This window comes from Asparagus officinalis, chromosome 2, assembly GCF_001876935.1.
Source record: "Asparagus officinalis chromosome 2, Aspof.V1, whole genome shotgun sequence".
Taxonomy (NCBI): Eukaryota; Viridiplantae; Streptophyta; class Magnoliopsida; order Asparagales; family Asparagaceae; genus Asparagus; species Asparagus officinalis.
In genome coordinates this window covers 70,696,005-70,714,943 of record NC_033795.1, presented here as the reverse complement: position 1 = coordinate 70,714,943, position 18,939 = coordinate 70,696,005, and the positions used below count along the sequence as shown (strand labels likewise).

At 45.0% G+C, this 18,939-nt stretch overlaps 1 protein-coding gene across 1 annotated transcript in view; it reads left to right on the top strand.

The window, feature by feature from the left end:
- Positions 1-18,939, top strand: part of LOC109831287 — a 53,958-nt gene that overhangs the window by 32,106 nt on the left and 2,913 nt on the right. The gene's annotated exons all lie outside the window — the stretch shown is intronic.

The window sequence follows — 18,939 nt, the reverse complement described above, 5'->3', positions numbered from 1 at the left end:
CCCAAGACCGCTCCACAGAGGGTCTCGGTATTTGAAAGGATCTCCCCCAGAATGCCTAGGACCAAGCCAATGCGTTTCTGTAGAAAAAGTCTAACTGCGCAAGATGACGAACTTCCAGAAGTCACAGTTAATATGGTTGATAAGGGGAAGTCAACGCGAAACTTCAATCCTCGTCATCTTTCGGACATATCCCAACGTATAACTCGGTTACGGTCGGGAACCGTTAGACAAAGGGACTATCAGAGGATGAATCAAGGATTATCCTCGGATGACGAAGTGTCAGATGCTAACTCTGCAGTCGCTTCTGACAAAACGGTATCCAGCCTAGGTCAATCCCGCGAAGTGTTGATGATTAGCACAGAAGAGGTCACTAAAATGGTTGAGGATGCCTTGGCCAAACAAAAAGAGAACTTCAAGTTCGAAATGGAAATGGCCATGATGCGAATGAGGGAAGAGCATGATCAACAAATTCGGGTTCTGTCCAATCAAGTCAGAGTTGAATCCAGCCGTCGCACCCAGAACGCCGCAGCTGACAGCGATCCGGAAGTAGACGAGATCATCATGGCCGACGCACCGCCCAAAAATACTGGGGGTGGCCCCACTAAAAATAACGACGCTGGGGGTGGACCCACCAATGATGATAACACTGGGGGTGGCCACATTATTTCTCTTGAAAATTGTCCAAAACAGGATATAGATGAGGCCGAAAAGAAGAAGGATCTCGAAAGAAAAATTGATGCCCTGATGTCTGTTCGAGAGGTAAAGAAGACCGGGATTCCATGTCCTTACCCAAGAGAATGGGAATCGATCCCGTATCCGGCGAAGTTCAACTTGATCAACTTCACGCCATTCGACGGGAAGGGTTCCCCCACTCAGCATCTGATCTATTTCAAGTCCCACTTGGGAGTGATCTCTGGCAACGAGCCTTTGATGGTCCGGTCATTTGTTGGCACCCTTCGCGGGCCCGCCTTCGATTGGTACCGTCGCCTCAAGCCCGGAAGCATCAACAGCTGGGAGGACCTGGAGAGCATGTTCCTCGCTTATTTCTTCGATGATGACGCCGAAGTGTCGATCAGGACACTCTTCGATGAGAAACAAAAAGACGGAGAGTCGGTGGATACCTTCATCAAACGCTTTCGCAATCAGGCAATGAACTGCAAGGATCCCGTCACGGAGGAGTTCGTCTTGTAGACCTGTCATAATAATTTGTCCATTAACATCTTGGATGTTATGGGAGTAGAGCCGCTCAATACCTGGAGAGAGTTGAAGGTGCGCGGAGAACAGGCCGAACGCTTCCTCAGAAGGAGGAAGGTCGAAAGAAACCAACCGATGACTAACCCTCTGAATCCGGGTCTCGTTTCCCATAATGAAGGGAAGACACCTACAACAGTTGTTGACGTTAATCAGACGTCGCAACAGCAGTCCCGAAGACAGCAGAATAGTTCGGATCCGAGGCTCCAAAAAGAGTACTCATTCAAGGATGAAGACGTTCCAGCCATCTTCGAGACCCTTCTTGAAAACAACAAGATCAAGCTGCCACCCATCATGAATCAGGAGGAAGCTGATAATACTGCGGATCCGAAGTACTGCGCGTACCACAGGAGGATCCTTCATCCTACCAAGGCTTGCTTCGCTCTTAAGAATAGCATCCAAACCTTGGTTGAAGCCGGCGTCATAACGCTAGGATAAGCCAAATAAGAACGGCAATACTCCGAAGAGTATACGAGTATAAACTGCTTCTCAATACTCCGAAGAGTATACGAGTATAAACTGCTTCTCAATACTCCGAAGAGTATACGAGTATAAACTGCTTCTCAATCCTCCAATCGGTATATGAGGTTAAACTGCTCCCTGATACTCCAATAGGTATATGAGTCTAAACTGTTTCCTACCGATGATGGGAAGTTCCTGGAGAATGTTACGTTAATATTCTTAAGGATAACCCGGTCATGTAACGGAGTACAAAGTCAGACCCAGTTCCAAGAAAGAAGCTGGGGGTGGATGATTCATGTAATGGGAAGTTCCCAGAAGAACGCTATATGTAATTTTCTTAGGGATAACCCGATAATTACGAACAAGGTGATAAACACTAAACCCCCACTATGATTTGTACTCCCACTCTCACTGTCTACCTGGTCAAACCTTCCTATAGTTAGGACCACAACCAAAGTCCCCTCTCGATTCCTTCCATGAACGAGAGGTCCACTTTCAAATTGAACGATCAAGCCTGTAAAAGGTAAGATCATCTCAAACCTCCCACTTTCACTGCTTCCTTGGTCAAACCTATAAAAGTTAGGGCCACAACCAGATTCTCCTCTCGATTCCTTTCATGAACGAGAGGTCCACTTTCAATTGAGCAATCAAACCTATAAAAGTTAGGATTGTCTCCAACTTTACTTAGTCAAACCTGCAGATAGTTAGGACTAAGATTGAGTTATCCTTTTCGATAAACGAAAGACTTCCATCTTTTCCTTTTTCCACCAAACCTATAAAAGTTAGGGTCGAAATTGGGCTTTCTCCTCAATAAATGAGGGACTCTTTTTGGATCGAATGACCAATCCTATAAAAGTTAGGGTCGTTTGAATCTTTCCGATTCTCGGAGTGGAGATCCCACTCTTAGTTTCATCATTTCGGATTCTGGGGGTGGAGATCCCACCTTGAGTTTCCTTTCTAACTGGAGATAGAATATAAAATTCTTCCTCTTCAGTGCCGGGAGATAGAATATAAAATTCTTCCTCTTCCATTTTCCAGTCCGTCTTTACCCTGAGAAAAGACACAATTCCCAACTTCCAATCCGTGCACTTTGTGCACGGGGAATTTTATCTCAACTCCTAAATAGAGATAAACCTACGCCTAATACGCGTTGCTCGGGAGATAGAATATAAAATTCTTCCTCTTCCATTTTCCAGTCCGTCTTTATCCTGAGAAAAGACACAATTCCCAACTTCCAATCCGTGCACTTTGTGCACGGGGAATTTTATCTCAACTCCTAAATAGAGATAAGCCTACGCCTAACACGCGTTGCCGGTTTAGTCTTTCACCGATTGAAAAAGACACCAGAGTACAATTCTGGGGACTTTCATCCCGAATCCTAAGTAGGGATGAGTCAACGCCTAATACGCGTTGCCGGATGCCATATTCCCCGATTAAAAAAGACACCAGAGTACAATTCTGGGGACTTTCATCCCGAATCCTAAGTAGGGATGAGTCAACGCCTAATACGCGTTGCCGGATGCACGGGGAATTTTATCCCGAATCCTAAGTAGGGATAAGTCAACGCCTAACACGTGTTGCCGATCAATCTTTTATCATAAAAAGGACAAAAGACCGCATATTCAACATTGTGGCAGGTTGTTATTAATAACATCATAATCCGTGCCTCACACGCACGGGAAATTTTATCCCGAAGCCTAAGCAGGGATAAGTCAATGCCTAGCACGCCTTGCCAGTTTAGTCTTTTACCGTTTGAAGAAGACACCAGAATCCGAGTCTGGGGATTTTTATCCTGAATCCTAAGTAAGGATAAGTCAGCGCCTAACACGCGTTGCCGGGTAGTCTATTCCCATAACAATGGCAAAGTCTACGTATTCGAAGTCGTAGCATCAAGTCTAAGGGAGTTCATTCCTTTAGCACAACGTCACATGTGGATCAGCTCTGCTAGTTGGTCTCGTGGCTCGATTATCCAACAACATTAAAATAAGATCCACAAATACAGATGAATCAGCTTTAACAGTTGGTCCTGCAACCCCGACACTTGGGACCACTGTGCTCCAATACCTTAAGAGCTTAAATTGTGTATACTCCAGTAAACGTACGAGTATAAACTGTGTCAACGTATGACAATTTAAACCCTAGGGTCAACACCGGTCAACGCGTAACCCTAGGTCAACGCCAGTCAACGTGTTGTGACAAAAAAGTCAACGTTCGACATTCGAAACCCTAGGGACAACGCTGGTCAACGCGTAACCCTAGGTCAACGCCAGTCAACGCGTTGCGACAAAAAGTCAACATTCGACGTTCGAAACCCTAGGGTCAACGCCGGTCAACGTGTAACCCTAGGTCAACGCCAGTCAACGCGTTGCGACACAAAGTCAACATTCGACGTTCGAAACCCTAGGGTTAACGCCGGTCAACACATAACCCTAGGTCAACGCCAGTCAACGCGTTGCGACCAAAGAGTCAAAGTTCGACACTCGAAACCCTAAGGTCAACGTCGGTCAACGCGTAACCCTAGGTCAACGCCAGTCAACGCTGTTTTCATCAAAAGTTGCCTTCATCATTGATTTCATTAAAACTTTAGTCGTTACAAATGAATTCAAATAACAAAGAAATAAAAATTACAACTTTCTTGAAAATAAACGCAAGATCCGTTTATCGTCTCTTGCTTGCGTGGGTCTTTGGCCTGTGACGGGGACGTCGATATCCGTGGACTACCTGGCACTCAGATCTGTTCCGGAAAATCGGACAGAGCTTCGTCGATCCGCGAGAGATCTAGAAGCCTGAAGCGTCTATCTCGGCTAAAACGAGATATCTGCTCTTCTTAGGATTACCGGCGAAGGGTAATACTAAGGAACGGGCACGGGTGATGAAGAATCTGATGAAGACCTCTCCTCTGTTGAAGTGCTCGACCACTCTTCACTGTAGCAGGGCTTCGCCAACTTCTCCAAAAATCCAAGATCTTGAAAAATGAGGTAAGGGGTGGCTATTTATAGGCCATGGGGAGCACCTAGGGTGCCTAGACACCCTAGGGTGTCTCAAGAAATCCGAGACACCCCTAGGGTGTCTCGGAATTTCCGAGAGACACCCCTAGGGTATCTCGGAAATTCCGAGACACCCCTGGGGTGTCTCAGAATTTCTGAGACACCCCTGGGGGTGTTTTGGAATTCCTGAGACGTCCGTAGGTGCATTCGATTGTTTTCCCCGTAAGTTCTTCGTCCGAACTCGGATTTGAGTGATTCCAAGTGCGTTGGAAGCTTGACGAAGAGAGTCGGATTCCTGATTTGGCAGTAAATCCACTTCTGAGTTCGAGTCCGAAACCGATCTTGATTCGATCGTGATTCGTCCGAGTATGCCCTTGGTTGGATGACTCGTTGACTCTTCGAACACTTGGCTTGATCCCGCACGCGAATGGACGTATTCCGTTGCTTGCGTGCGATTAGTCAATCTCGTTGCCTCGTTGGTTTGTCGGTTTGTGCCGAGCTGAGCTAAGGGACCTATAAGCAATTTTATATGCCTACAGATACCCCCTCCAAAGTATTTCAGTCTCGTTCTTTTATAGAAGAGTCTGGAATACTTTGGATATGCTTGTCCCAACCTTCAGTCGGTGTAATGGGACCTTGGAATGACTTCCGTTCTTGATTCCTTCAATTCTCCAGGCTATTCGGTGCTTTGTCGAATGTCTGAAAGAGTTTCGGTGCTGCATTTATTGTCTGACCGTTGTCGGAATTTTGAACTTTGAAGTCGGTTCCTGATTTAGCTGACCATCGATTGTTGGCGTCGAGTCTTTATCTGCAACGCGTTGTCCGGCGTCGTATTGTTGAGTTATCCTTAAGAATATTTATAGAAAACATTCTCCAGGAACTTCTCAAAAATTAGGGAACAGTTTATACTCATATACCTTATTGGAGTATTTAAGAAGCAGTTTAACCTCATGCACTGTTGGAGGATTGAGGAGCAGTTTATACTCATATACTCTTCGGAGTGTTAGTTCTTTCATTGCAATGCATTGATAGGCGTTGACCTAGGGTCACGCGTTGTCCGGCGTTGACCTTAGGGTTTTGGACGTCGTACGTTGACTGTTTGATTGCAACGCGTTGACTGGCGTTGACCTAGGGTTACGCGTTGTCCGGCGTTGACCTTAGGGTTTCGAACGTCGTTGGATGCTCAAGTCACAAGACCAACTAATGGAGCTGATGCGTCAGTGACTTTCGTATTTATAGGATTTTTGGCAAATCCTCAGCCATCAACGGGTTTGATGCGCCTTTACCGACTACCGTTTGAGTCGGGCTAGCATGCGGATTGTTCAAGTCCGTTCCGCATGTGACGTTAAGCTAAAAGAGTTAACCCTTTTAGTGCTACGATATTGAATACGTAGACTTCGTCTTTCTCACGGGAATAGACTACCCGGCGACGCGTGTTAGGCGTTGACTTTAGGATTTTTGGCTAACCCCAAGCCTTTAACGGATTTGATTAGCCTTTACCGACTACCGTTTGAGTCGGGCTAGCATGCGGATTGTCTAAATCCGTTCCGCATGTAACGTTGTGCTAAGAGAGTGAATTCTCTGAGACTTTGTGCTATGATGTTGAATACATAGGCTTCGCCATTGTTACGGGAATAGGCTACCCGGCAACGTGTATTAGACGTTGACTTATCCCTACTTAGGCTTCGGGATGAGATACCCCAGAATCGAACTCTGGTGTCTTTTTCTACGGGGAAAGACTAAACCGGCGACGCGTGTTAGGCGTCGGCATATCCTTTCTTAGGATTCAGGATGAAATTCCCCATGCGTGTAAGGCATGGATTTTGGTGTTATTAATAACAACCTGCCACAATGTTGAATATGTGGACGGATGTTCTTTTCAACGGTTAAGAACTAACCGGCAGCGCGGGTTAGGCGCAGACTTATCCTTGCTTAGGTTTCAGGATAGAATACCCCAGAATCGAACTCTGGTGTCTTTTTGTGCGGAAAAAGACTAAACCGGCAGCGCGTGTTAGGCGCAGACTTATCCCTGCTTAGGATTCGGGATAAACTTCCTAGTACCTGTGAGGCACAAATTTTGGGATTTGAAAAAGGTGGTGTCTTCTCTTGGGGCAAAGACGAACCCGAAATGGGAGAGGAAGAATTTTATATTCTATCTCCCGAAAATGAAGAAGAAGAATTTTATATTCTCTCTTCAATTGGAAAGGAGACTCGAGGTGGGATCTCCACCTCCAGAATCCGGAAAGGTGAAACTGAGAGTGGGATCTCCACTCCGAGAATCGAAAAGATTCGGATAACCCTAACTGTCGGAAGGTTTGATTACCGAACTAAAGATGAATTTCTCGTTTATCGAGAGTGAATTGCGGTTTTGGTCCTAACTGTAGGAAGGTTTGACCAAGCAGGAGTTTGAGATGACCCTAACTGTAGGAAGGTTTGATCACTCGATTTGAAAGTGGACCTCTCGTTCATTGGAGGAATCGAGAGGGGATTTTGACTGTGGTCCTAACTGTAAGAAGGTTTGACCAAGTGGGTGTTTTGAGACAATCCTAACTGTAGGAAGGTTTGATCGCTCAATTTGTGGACCTCTCGTTCATTGGGGGAATCGAGAGGGGATTTTGACTGTGGTCCTAACTGTAAGAAGGTTTGACCAATTGGGAGATTTGAGACGATCCTAACTGTAGGAAGGTTTGATCGCTCGATTTGAAAGTGGACCTCTCGTTCATTGGAGGAATCGAGAGGAGGTTTTGGTTGTGGTCCTAACTGTAGGAAGGTTTGACCAATTGGGAATTTTATGTCGAGACTCTAACAGAGAGGGTGTTGAGTGCACAGACACGGTGAGAATTTGAATGGGAGTTCTTATTCATTACATTGCTGTGGTTTTGGGAACTTCCCGTTACATAAATCGTCCACCCCCAGTTTCCTCTGCGGAACTGGTTCGGACATTATTATCAGTTACCTAACCGGGTTATCCTTAAGAATATTAGCTTAATATTCTCCAGGAACTTCCCGTCAAAAGTGGGAAACAGTTTAGACTCATATACCTATTGGAGTATCAGGGAGTAGTTTAACCTCTTATACCGGTCGGAGGATTGAGAAACAGTTTATACTCGTATACTCTTTGGAGTTTTGCCGTTCTTATTTGGCTTATCTGAGCGATATGACGCCGGCTTCAACCAAGGTTTGAATGCTATTCTTGAGAGCAAAGCAATCCTTGGTGGGATGAACGACCCTCCTGTGGTATGCACAGTACTTTGGGTCTGTAGTATTGTCATCTTCCTCCTGATTTGTGATAGGTGGTAGCTTGATCCTGTTGCTTCCAAGGAGGGATTCGAAGATGGCTGGAATGTCTTCGTCCTTGAAGGAATACTCTCTTTGGAGTTTTGGTTCCGAAGTCTTTTGCTGCCTTCGGGATTGCTGTTGCGACCTTGATTGTTGAGGATCGTTCAGCTCGTTCTCCTCGCACCTTCAAGTCCTTCCAGGTCTTTGGCGGTGCCATTCCCATGGCTTCCAGGATGTCCAATGAAAGATTGTTATGACAGGTCTCGAGGATGAAATCTTCGCTGACCGGATCCCTGCAATTCATTGCTTTATTTCGGAACCTCTTCACGAAGTTTTCGACTGTCTCACCATTTTTCTGCTTCTCATCAAACAGAGTGCCGATTGAGACCTCAGTGTCGTCGTCGAAGAAATTCGCCAGAAACATATCCTCCATGTCGTCCCAACTGCTGACACTCCCTGGCTTGAGGCGACGATACCAATCGAAGGCCACTCCGCGAAGAGTGCCAACGAATGACCGCACCATTAAGGGTTCATTGCCAGAGATCGTGCCCAAGTGGGACTAAACATATCCTCCATGTCGTCCCAACTGCTGACACTCCCTGGCTTGAGGCGACGATACCAATCGAAGGCCACTCCGCGAAGAGTGCCAACGAATGACCGCACCATTAAGGGTTCATTGCCAGAGATCGTGCCCAAGTGGGACTTGAAGTATATTAGGTGTTGGGTAGGGGAACCCTTTCCGTCGAACGGTGTGAAGTTGATCAGGTTGAACTTTACCGGATATGGAATTGATTCCCACTCCCTTGGGTATGGACATGGTATGCCGGACCTTTTCACTTCTTGAGCATTCATCAACGCATTGATTTTGCTCTCCAAGTCCTTCATCTTTTTGTCCTCACTCGTTCCCATCTTCGAGTGGCTTTGGGGAGAGGTAACGTGGTCTTCTTTTGCATTATCATCTACAGGACCACCTCCATTGTCGTTGTTGACAGGGGGAATAGTTATGTTGACATTATTCCCTTCCCGTTCATTCTCATCCTGATTCTGATGATTGTGTCGAGTGGGCTCTCCTTGGTGAGTGGTCAGAGCCGCGATCTGCTGATCATGCATCTCTCTCATTTGCTGCATGGCCATCTCCATCTCGAACTTGAAACTTTCCTTCTGCCTAGCCAGGGCATCTTCAAGCATTTTGGTTACTTGCTCGGCGCTGATCATGAGCACCTCGCGGGGTTGTCCCTCGCTGGATACCGTGTTGTCCGATGCAATCGCAGAGCAGGCATCTGATCCTTCGTCTTCTGACGGCAATCTCGTCCGAACCCTGCTATAAGTTCCTCGTATGACGGCTCCAGACTACAGACGGGTTATACACCGAGGTACTAGCGGAATTGACTCGGGATTATCCCCTGTCGATGCCCTTTTACTGGTCATATTAGTGGTGACCTTTGGAAATTCTCCGTCTTCGACTATCCTTCTTCTTCGTCGGAAACGCCTAGGCTTGGTCTCAGACGTCCCAGTGGAAATTCTCTCGAACACCGAAACTCTCCTTGGGGCTTTAGAACAACAACATTCTGATAACACCGCCCTGATGATGTTGGCACACGGACATTGAGGTTCCGTGTCTCGAGTATCTCGCTTCCAAGACTTACTCGCACCCCCAGCTCTATAGTACAACTCATCAGTTTGATAACTGGAGCAACCCATAGAGTGTTGGCACGACTTCCCAAGTATAACACAATCATCATCAGACGAATGTGTTTCCCTCTGGGGATATGACGCTTTATTAGCGTTTTCAAAAGTCGCTCGTTCAAGTCTACGCTTTTGCGAGCGTAAAAACTTAACGGGCTCTTGAACTTCGATCCGCAACCCAATGCGGTCGGCAATAGGGGTTTTCCCTTTGTTATCTATCTTGGGGGGATTAGCACGACCCCCAGTCGGGTTTATCATTTGGGGATCTTTCAGCGGACCCAATCGCTCCTTGACAGGTGCTTTACCTCGGTTCTCTGGTAAGGGACCGAGGCGACCTTTCAAAGGAACCCTGGATCTTGAAGGATCCGTGTTCTTACCTGACTCCGCCGGAGGTGCGGGTGTAAGGGGAACGGGATCTGGATTTGATGAAGGTTGGACAGCAACTCCGTCCACTCTTGTCTTAGGCGCCGGCTTTGCCTTTAACACCCACACCTGCTTATGTTTTGACGGATTCTTGACCGCCTCTTCTTTCTGCATCTCCTCCGCTTTCTGCAGGAGAGCTCGGGCATGCGCAAGTAATGCGTGGCGCTTCTTGATTCGCTCTTCGAGGGTTGAGCGAGTCCTCGTGACACGAACCCATTTGTTCGTTTCTGCCTTGGAGGAGGAGTTGGTTATGTGCCGTTGTTGCTCTAGGCGCTGTCTGGACTTGAGATCTTCATTGTAGCGGATCCCGTCCATCGGCTCCAAAGCCTTGGCCAGCTGACGAGCAAGGCGTTGGCGCCATCTTTGGCGCGTCCTCATTGACACAGCTGGAGCACCTTCAGTAGGCATCTCCTTGGCGGAGGACAAGTCCAGATCTGCGGTCTCGACCACGTTGGACGACGCGGGGACGTCACGTGGTGCGAGTGCAGCGGCGGCAATGGGCTCTTGAATCTTCGAGCCGAAGGTCCCGCGAACATTTCTGAAAGAGGATGCCTTCCTACGCCTGTTCGGAGAGGCGGATCTGGGGGAGGAGGGGCGTCACGACAGCCTCGGCAGCGAGGCTGTTGGCTCCCACTGTGGTCGCCAGTTTGTTTTCGTCGAAAGTTGCCTTCATCATTGATTTCATTAAAACTTTAGTCGTTACAATTGAATTCAAATAACAAAGAAATAAAAATTACAACTTTCTTGAAAATAAACGCAAGATCCGTTTATCGTCTCTTGCTTGCGTGGGTCTTTGGCCTGTGACGGGGACGTTGATATCCATGGACTACCTGGCACTCAGATCTGTTCCTGAAAAACCGAACAGAGCTTCGTCGATCCGCGAGAGATCTAGAAGCCCGAAGCGTCTATCTCGGCTAAAACGAGATATCTCCTCTTCTTAGGATTACCGGCGAAGGGTAATACTAAGGAACGGGCACGGGTGATGAAGAATCTGATGAAGACCTCTCCTCTGTTGAAGTGCTCGACCACTCTTCACTGCAGCAGGGCTTCGCCAACTTCTCCAAAAATCCAGATCTTCAAAAATGAGGCCTTAGGGGGCTATTTATAGGCAATGGGAGCACCTAGGGTGCCTAGACACCCCTGGGGTGTCTAGGAAAAGCCTAGACACCCCTGGGGTGTCTCAAAAAATCTGAGACACCCCTGGGGGTGTTTTGGAATTCCTGAGACGTCCGTAGGTGCATTCGATTGTTTTCCCCGTAAGTTCTTCGTCCGAACTCGGATTTGAGTGATTCCAAGTGCGTTGGAAGCTTGACGAAGAGTTAGATCTGCTCCGGTGGTTGGACTATCTGTAGAGTGATTGAGATATGAAGGGCATTGTCCTTTTTGTGAACATCGCCGGGTTCCCGATTGGCCCGGGTCTTCGTTGTTCCGAAATCCTATCAGCTCACGTAGTTCGTCGATTCACTTTAATCGTTCATCGACGTCAATCGAACTCCTGTGGATCAGATAGTGATGTTCATCGTCGCTCTTTAACACTGAACCGTTCATGGAGACCTATAGGCAATTTTCGATGCCTACAAACGCGTTGCGATAAAAAGTCAACAGACGGTGATCTGAAACCCTAAGTCAACACAATGTGACAGCGGTAGTTCAAAGTCAACTCAATAACACGAGCCAAACTCGATTCATCAGCTATAGACTCGAGACTTCGACGACGGCCAAGCGATAAACGCAGCGCCGGAAGGATTTTGACTATTCATCAAAACACTGGATAGACTAAAAATCGAAGAAGCCAAGAGTTGAAGCTAACTACAGGTCCTTTACGCCGACTGAAGGCTAGACCAATCACATCCAAAGTATTCCAGCCTCTTCTATAAAAGAAACAAGTCCGGAACGCTTTGGAGGGGGTATCTGTAGGCATCAAAAATTGCCTATAGGTCTCTACGAATAGCTCAGTGTTAAGGAATGACGATGAACATCACTATCCGGTTCACAGGAGTTCGATTAACGTCGGTGAACGCTTGAAGTGAATCGACGAACTACGTGAGCTGACAGAATTCCGGAATAACAAAGGTGCGGGCTAATCGGGAGCCCCGGAATGTTTACAAAGGGAACAATGCCCTTCGTGTCTCATTCATTCTACAGATAATCTAGTCATTGGAGCTGATAGAACTCCTTGTCAGCTTTCCAACGCATTTGGAATCACTCAGATCCGAGTTCAGACAAAGAAGTTACAGCGAAAACAGTCAAACGGGCATTGAAAACGTCTCAAAGCTGAACTGAGGCACCTACGGTGTCTCGGCCAAGTCAAGACACCCCAAGGGTGTCTCGGCCAATCCCAGACACCCCAATGTCTCGGCCAAGCCGAGACACCCCTAGGGTGTCTCAGCACGGATTTGACCCCTTTAAGTGGTTTTAACCGCTCCGCAACCCCTGATGCCTATAAATACAAGCCTTAGGCCTTATTTTTTCAGGGCTGGAGTTTTGGAGAATTGGCGAAGCCCTGCCGGAGTGAAGAGTGATCGAGCACTTCAACGCAAGAGAGTTTCTTCGTCAGATCTACATCACCCGTACCCGATCCTTAGTATTATCCCGTTGTGGTAATACTAAGAAGAGCAAATATCTCGCTTTTATCGAGATAGGCGCTTCAAGTTTCTAGATCTCCTCGCGGATCGACGAAGCTCTGGATCAGATCTGATTGCCAGGTAGTCCACGGATATCGACGTCCCCGTCACTGGCTAAAGACCCACGCAAGCAAGAGATGACGAACGGATCTTGTGTTTATTTTTCAAGAAAGTTGTAATTTTTATTTCTTTGTTGTTTGAATTCATTTGTAACATTTGAAGTTTAATGAAATCAATGGTGAAGGCAACTTTCGACGAAAACACCCGTGCCTGCACTGATAGTGCGCGGCGCTTGCGAGTGCGCTCCTCCAGCGTTGATCGGTTCCGTTTGACACAGACCCATTCCATTGTTGGCGGCTTGGAGGAACCACCATTCATTGATTGTTGGGGCTTTTTGCCTCTCTTGTTCTTCAGATCCGCGTTGTAGCGGATCCCGCAACAGACTCATGGACTTTGCAGAATTGTTCGCAGGCCGTTGAACGGTTTGCCTTTGGCGGGCCGTTCTTCGTAGAGAGTGCACGCACGCCCCCTGGCAGCAGAAGGGTGGGCCAGAGCAGATCCGACCTGGTTGGGAATTGGAGGAATCTCACCCGATGCGACTTTGGCTAATCCAGCGGGGCGAGATCTTTAGTTGGTCGTTTTCCGCACGTCTTCATACCAACAGAGTTTTTCTCCTGGAGGAGAGCTTTCTTGAACTTGCGGGGGGAGGTTGATCCGCGACGAGAGACGAGCAAGTACTGCCTCGAACTTCTGCTGTCGAACTCGTATCTCGACCTCCTCACCACGACCGGATCGAGACCGGCGCTGCGACGCTCGACTCGCAGCGAGATCGGCGGCATCCACTATGTCTCGCCTAGACTTGTTCGCAGGGAACAATGCGTGTCTTTCTTCATTGTTGATTCACATTGTCATCTAAATAACCAGCTTTTGAGTTACAAAGATCCGGTTCTTTTTATAAGAACCGGTTACAATGAAAATCAAAGAAAATAAAAGAAAGACTTACAACTTTTTATCGCTTGTTTTTGCGAACAAATCAACCGAGCTCGCCATGTTTTGCGGTCGCTCACTTTGCGTGGGTTGTTTGCCTGGCGCCCGGGGTTTATCGTGACCACACCGCGAAGATCTAGATCCGATCGCATCTACGCAGTATGACGGGTATTAAATTGTCGCGCAGGAAATAGTAGCCCTTTAATTCTCGGATGCGAAGACCCAAAGCTTTGATGCGGCGGGATACGCCTGCGTAGATCTGCAGATCACGGTCCTCTCGAACTCTCTTTATTTGGGCGTTGACGATCGCCGAGCAGGCGGATCTGGAAGAGCAAAGTCCTCGAAGTCCAAAGCTTCATCTTTTTTTTAGATCTGAGTCTTGAATCCAGCAGGGTTCGCCTCCAAAAAATCCAACCTATGAACAAATGAACCAAGTCCCTATTTTAGCCCTCTTTCACTGTGCCCGGCACAGAACTGGGCGGCCACCTATAGGTGTCCGGCCTGGGCCGAGCCCACCCATGGTGGCTCGGCTTTGCCGAGCCCCCTTAGGCATTGGGTTTCGTCGTTTTGCGTTGTATCCATTTTTCGGTTCTGTCCGTGATTCGGTTGACTTAGATTCTGATTTGTTGATCTGATTTGGCAGTAAATCTGATTCCTAATTTGGCAGTAAATCCACTTCTGAGTTCGAGTCCGAAACTGATCTTGATTCGATCGTGATTCGTCCGAGTCTGCCCTTGGTTGGATGACTCGTTGACTCTTCGAACCCTTGGCTTGATTCCACATGTGAATGGATGTATTCTGTTGCTTGCGTGCGATTCGTTAACCTCGTCGCCTCATTGGTTCGTCGGTTCGTGCCGAGCTGTGCTAAGGGACCTATAAGCAATTTTATACGCCTACAGCTCCGACGCCCAAGTTTGCTGCCAACGACTACCAACCGCAACCACCAACGCCTTCCTTCGTCGCACACCACCTGTTCGACGATATGCTGACGCGGTCCAGACCACCACAGACGTCGCTTGAGATCCGTCGTACCGCGTCCGCATCGGCGCCGTCGCCTCGTCGTCAGACCCCACGGTCTCGCAGGCAAGATCTCACATCCTTTGTCTCGCCTTTATTATTTTTGATATACGGTTAGTTAAGTACATGCAAGATCCCGCTCCTCTTGACTCGTCATTTCCTATTTATATCTGTCGTTAATTAGTTACATAGATTAGATTATGAATTGCTATTATCTGCGTGGGCTTGTTGATGAAGTTATGAATTTCTGCATATTTTAGATATGTTAATAATTATCTGCGTGTGATTGCTTGATGAATAATATTAGATAAATCATCATAATATGATAAATAGTATTTTTAGAATAATTATGATAAATTAAAAAAAATTTATTTCGGCAGTGGAATTATTTTTGGATAATTATATTAATTAAAAAGAATTTATTTGAGAACGAAATCATTTTAGGAAAATTATAATAATTTAAAAGGAATTATCTTAGGGAAAAGAATCATTTTAGAATAATTATAATAATTTTTAGAAATTATCTTGTGGAAGAAATCATTTTAGAATGATAAATATTTTTAAAAAGAAATTATTTTGGGAAAATAAATTATTTTGAATTAATGAGAATTTATCCTATAAAAAGATTATTTTTGAATTTATGAATTTTATTATTTAAAAGAATATTTTTAGAATTATTATAATGAGAAAAGAATTTATTTTGAAGTAAATAAATTATTATTTCATAAGATTATTTTAGAACAATTTTATGATTTCTGATTCTTAATTATGTGATATGCCTTGATATTATCGTACATGATCATTCGTATTCGTTATTTTTGGTTGTGATTGAGAACTGTCAGTGGTCATGACCGTAGTAGCCTTACGTGACCTAGAGACTTGTATTGTGTTGACTTAGAAAAGCGAAAAGAGTTGGGATGGGGAAGTTAATGTTCATGTGATCGGATAAGACTGTTGATGTATCTTCCAGACTAGAACCAGTGAACCGTTTCGCACTGGGGTTGGTTTGTGAGTCACAGTGGATCGGTGTCATCTTCCAGACTAGAACCAGTGAACCGTTTCGCACTGGGGTTGGTTTGTGAGTCACAGTGGATCGGTGTCACCACTGGGGGCTGATTGGTTGGGTCAAAGTAGATCGGTGTCGCTACTTTGGTTTATGAAATTATTTGATTGGATGCACGTGGGGGATATGCGAACAGTCAGTTATCCGATGATATGAGCGTTGACTCTGTGTGAGATGTGAACCAGTGACCTGTTATAGGATGGCTAGTTACATGACTTGTTACCAGTGGATCGGTGTCGCCACTGTGGTTGGTTTGTTGAGTCAAGGTGAATCAGTGTCGTCACCTTGGCTAGGCTTTATGGATTCTTGTGAGATGTAGACCAGTTGTACTCCCTTCCATACTTAGATCGGGATTAATAATTAATTATCTATAATTTGAGACATAAGGTATATACATGAGGGTTTCCTTGTTTGGATTATTTCGCTCGACGTACTACGTCTCAAGTTATAGGTATTTAAGTATTAATTCCATCTAGTTGTGTGATTTGGATACTTGGATGATTACCTTGTTGGCTAGCTGTGTGATCTTGACACTTGGATGGTTTTCTTAGGTTCTTCTGATGACTTTATTCCAGTGATAGATTGTATTTAGATTATTAGTAATTCATTTGCATGTTATTATTGTTATTATCACTGTTTTTGCTTTGGTCGTTCGATCGTTCCTATTCTCTCTGTGGGATCTTGCCGTGCGTCATGCACCTGACGTACACCTGTTTTCTCTGGTGTACGTCAGACTTAGAGGAAGAATAGGTTTAGCTGGGAGATCGCTAGGAGCCAGAGGATTCTCAGCAGAGTACTTAGAAGACCGAGCTGAAGAAGCCGAAGCGTAGTTATTCCCTCTAGTTGTTCGATGATCCTAGTTTACTTTTGTAGCATTTCTTCCTGTCTGATCAATGTATTTCATATTTCTTCAGTTCATTGTTCAGATTTGTATAAGGGCATGTTTGACCCGTATTTTATGTCTCGGATGTTATCCCATTTGTGATATGTATTTTTATTCTGAGTTTGTCTATTATATTCTTGCTGATTGTGATCGGATAAACCGCAAAACCGGAAAACCGGCGCAAAACCAATGAAGTTCATTGTCCAGATCAACAATGAAGTTCGGATAAACCGCGAAACCGAAAAACCGGCGCAAAACCAAACACCTGGAGGGCTCGGTCGAAACCGAGCCACCTCTAGGTGGCTCGGCCAAAACCGAGCCACCAGAGGTGGCTCGGCCAAAACGACCACACTTGTGGCCTCGGTCAAAGCCAAGCCACCAAGGTGGCGGTAGCCGAGCCACCTAGGTGGCCGAGCCACCTGCCGAGCCACCAAATCTGGGCCAGATCTGAGCCCAGATTCTGATTGAAATGCCTATAAATACACTTGGAGCTCATTATTTTAGAGGTTGGACTTTTGGTGGAACTTCTGAGGGGAAACTCTGCTGGATTAAAGGCTCAGACTAAAAAGGTTGGGAGCTTTGGAGCTTTGAAGACTGCGACTTTTTAGATCTAGTTCTTGGCGATCATCCACGCCAAATAAAGCAGGAGTTCGGAGAGAGATCAGATCTGAGATCTACACGGTCATCCTCCGGATCAAACTTGGTTTTGATCCGAGAAGAGTATGCGATTTCGCTTGGTCGATTTCGATTACTTAGGGCTATTATTTCCTTGGTAAAATAATCCCACAGTTGTTATTTCTCTTGAAATAACACCCGTCATACCGTGTAGATCCGACCGGATCAAGATCGCGCGGTGGTCCACGGATTAACCCGGCGAGGCAAAGAACTCACACAAGCAAGAGACCGCAAACAGGATCTTGCGATTTGTTTCGAAAGAAGGAAAGTTGTAATCTTTTTTCTTTGTTTGATTTTGTTGTAACCGATCTTATAAAAGACCGGATCTTTTGTAACTGATAAACTGTTGCTTAGGAAACAATGACATCAACAAGACGATTTTCTCCGCGAACAGTAGCGTGCGCTTTCTGGACTTGGGCTCTTTGTTCGTAAACAAGCCATTATATCGTGAAACGCTATATAGACTTTTTGACTGCTTCAATCTTGAATTTTCAAATTCCTTTTCTTCTCCCAATATATATATTAATATATATAATATATATTATTATAATATATATATATATATATATATATATATATATATATATATATATATAGTAGAGAGAGAGAGAGAGAGAGAGATCTCTACATATGTGTGTGTGTGTGTGTGTGTGTGTGTGTGTGTGTATATATATATTTTATATATAATATATATATATATATATTAGAGAGAGAGAGAGAGAGAGATCTACATATGTGTGTGTGTGTGTGTGTGTGTGTGTGTGTGTGTATATATATATATCACACACACACACACCACATATGTAGAGATCTCTCTCTCTCTCTCTCTCTATATATATATATATTATATATATATATATATATATATATATATATATATATATTATATATAGTATATAGATATATATATAATATAATATAAGAGAGAGAGAGAGAGAAATATGTATGCTTGGTACCAAGCATAAAAGTTTGTTTTAGTAGTGCAGGTAGCATAATCCTCACTCATTCAAATGGTTACATATCCCAATTGTACTCCTCAATCATGTGGATTGTGGGCTCACATTTGAATGAGTGAAGGGATTGTACCACCTCACTACAAGCACAAAAATTTTGCTTAGTACAAACATACCCATATTTCTCATACACACACACACACACACACCAACACACACACACACAAACAACACACATATATATATATATATATATATATATATATATATATATATATATATATATATATATATATATATATATATATATATATATATATATATATATATTATATATATATATATATATATATAAAGTTTTTAATGGGTATCCTTGTCATAGGAGGAGATTTCCCTCCTTGTCGCCTATGTGGCACAATCCCCACCATCCTCATAAAGTAGGCACAAATCCCCACCAACTCATACTCTCTCTCCTATTTTATGAGGATGGTGAGGATTGTGCCACATAGGGGCTGTTTGGTTGTATGTTTTTAGCATGTAAAAGGATGGAAAGTGTAAAAAAGTGGGTCCCATTGTCAGCTTTCCTCCTTTTTAATTGTTTGCTTGTAGCTGTGAAAATAGTGTAAAGTATTTTACTGTGCTGATATGG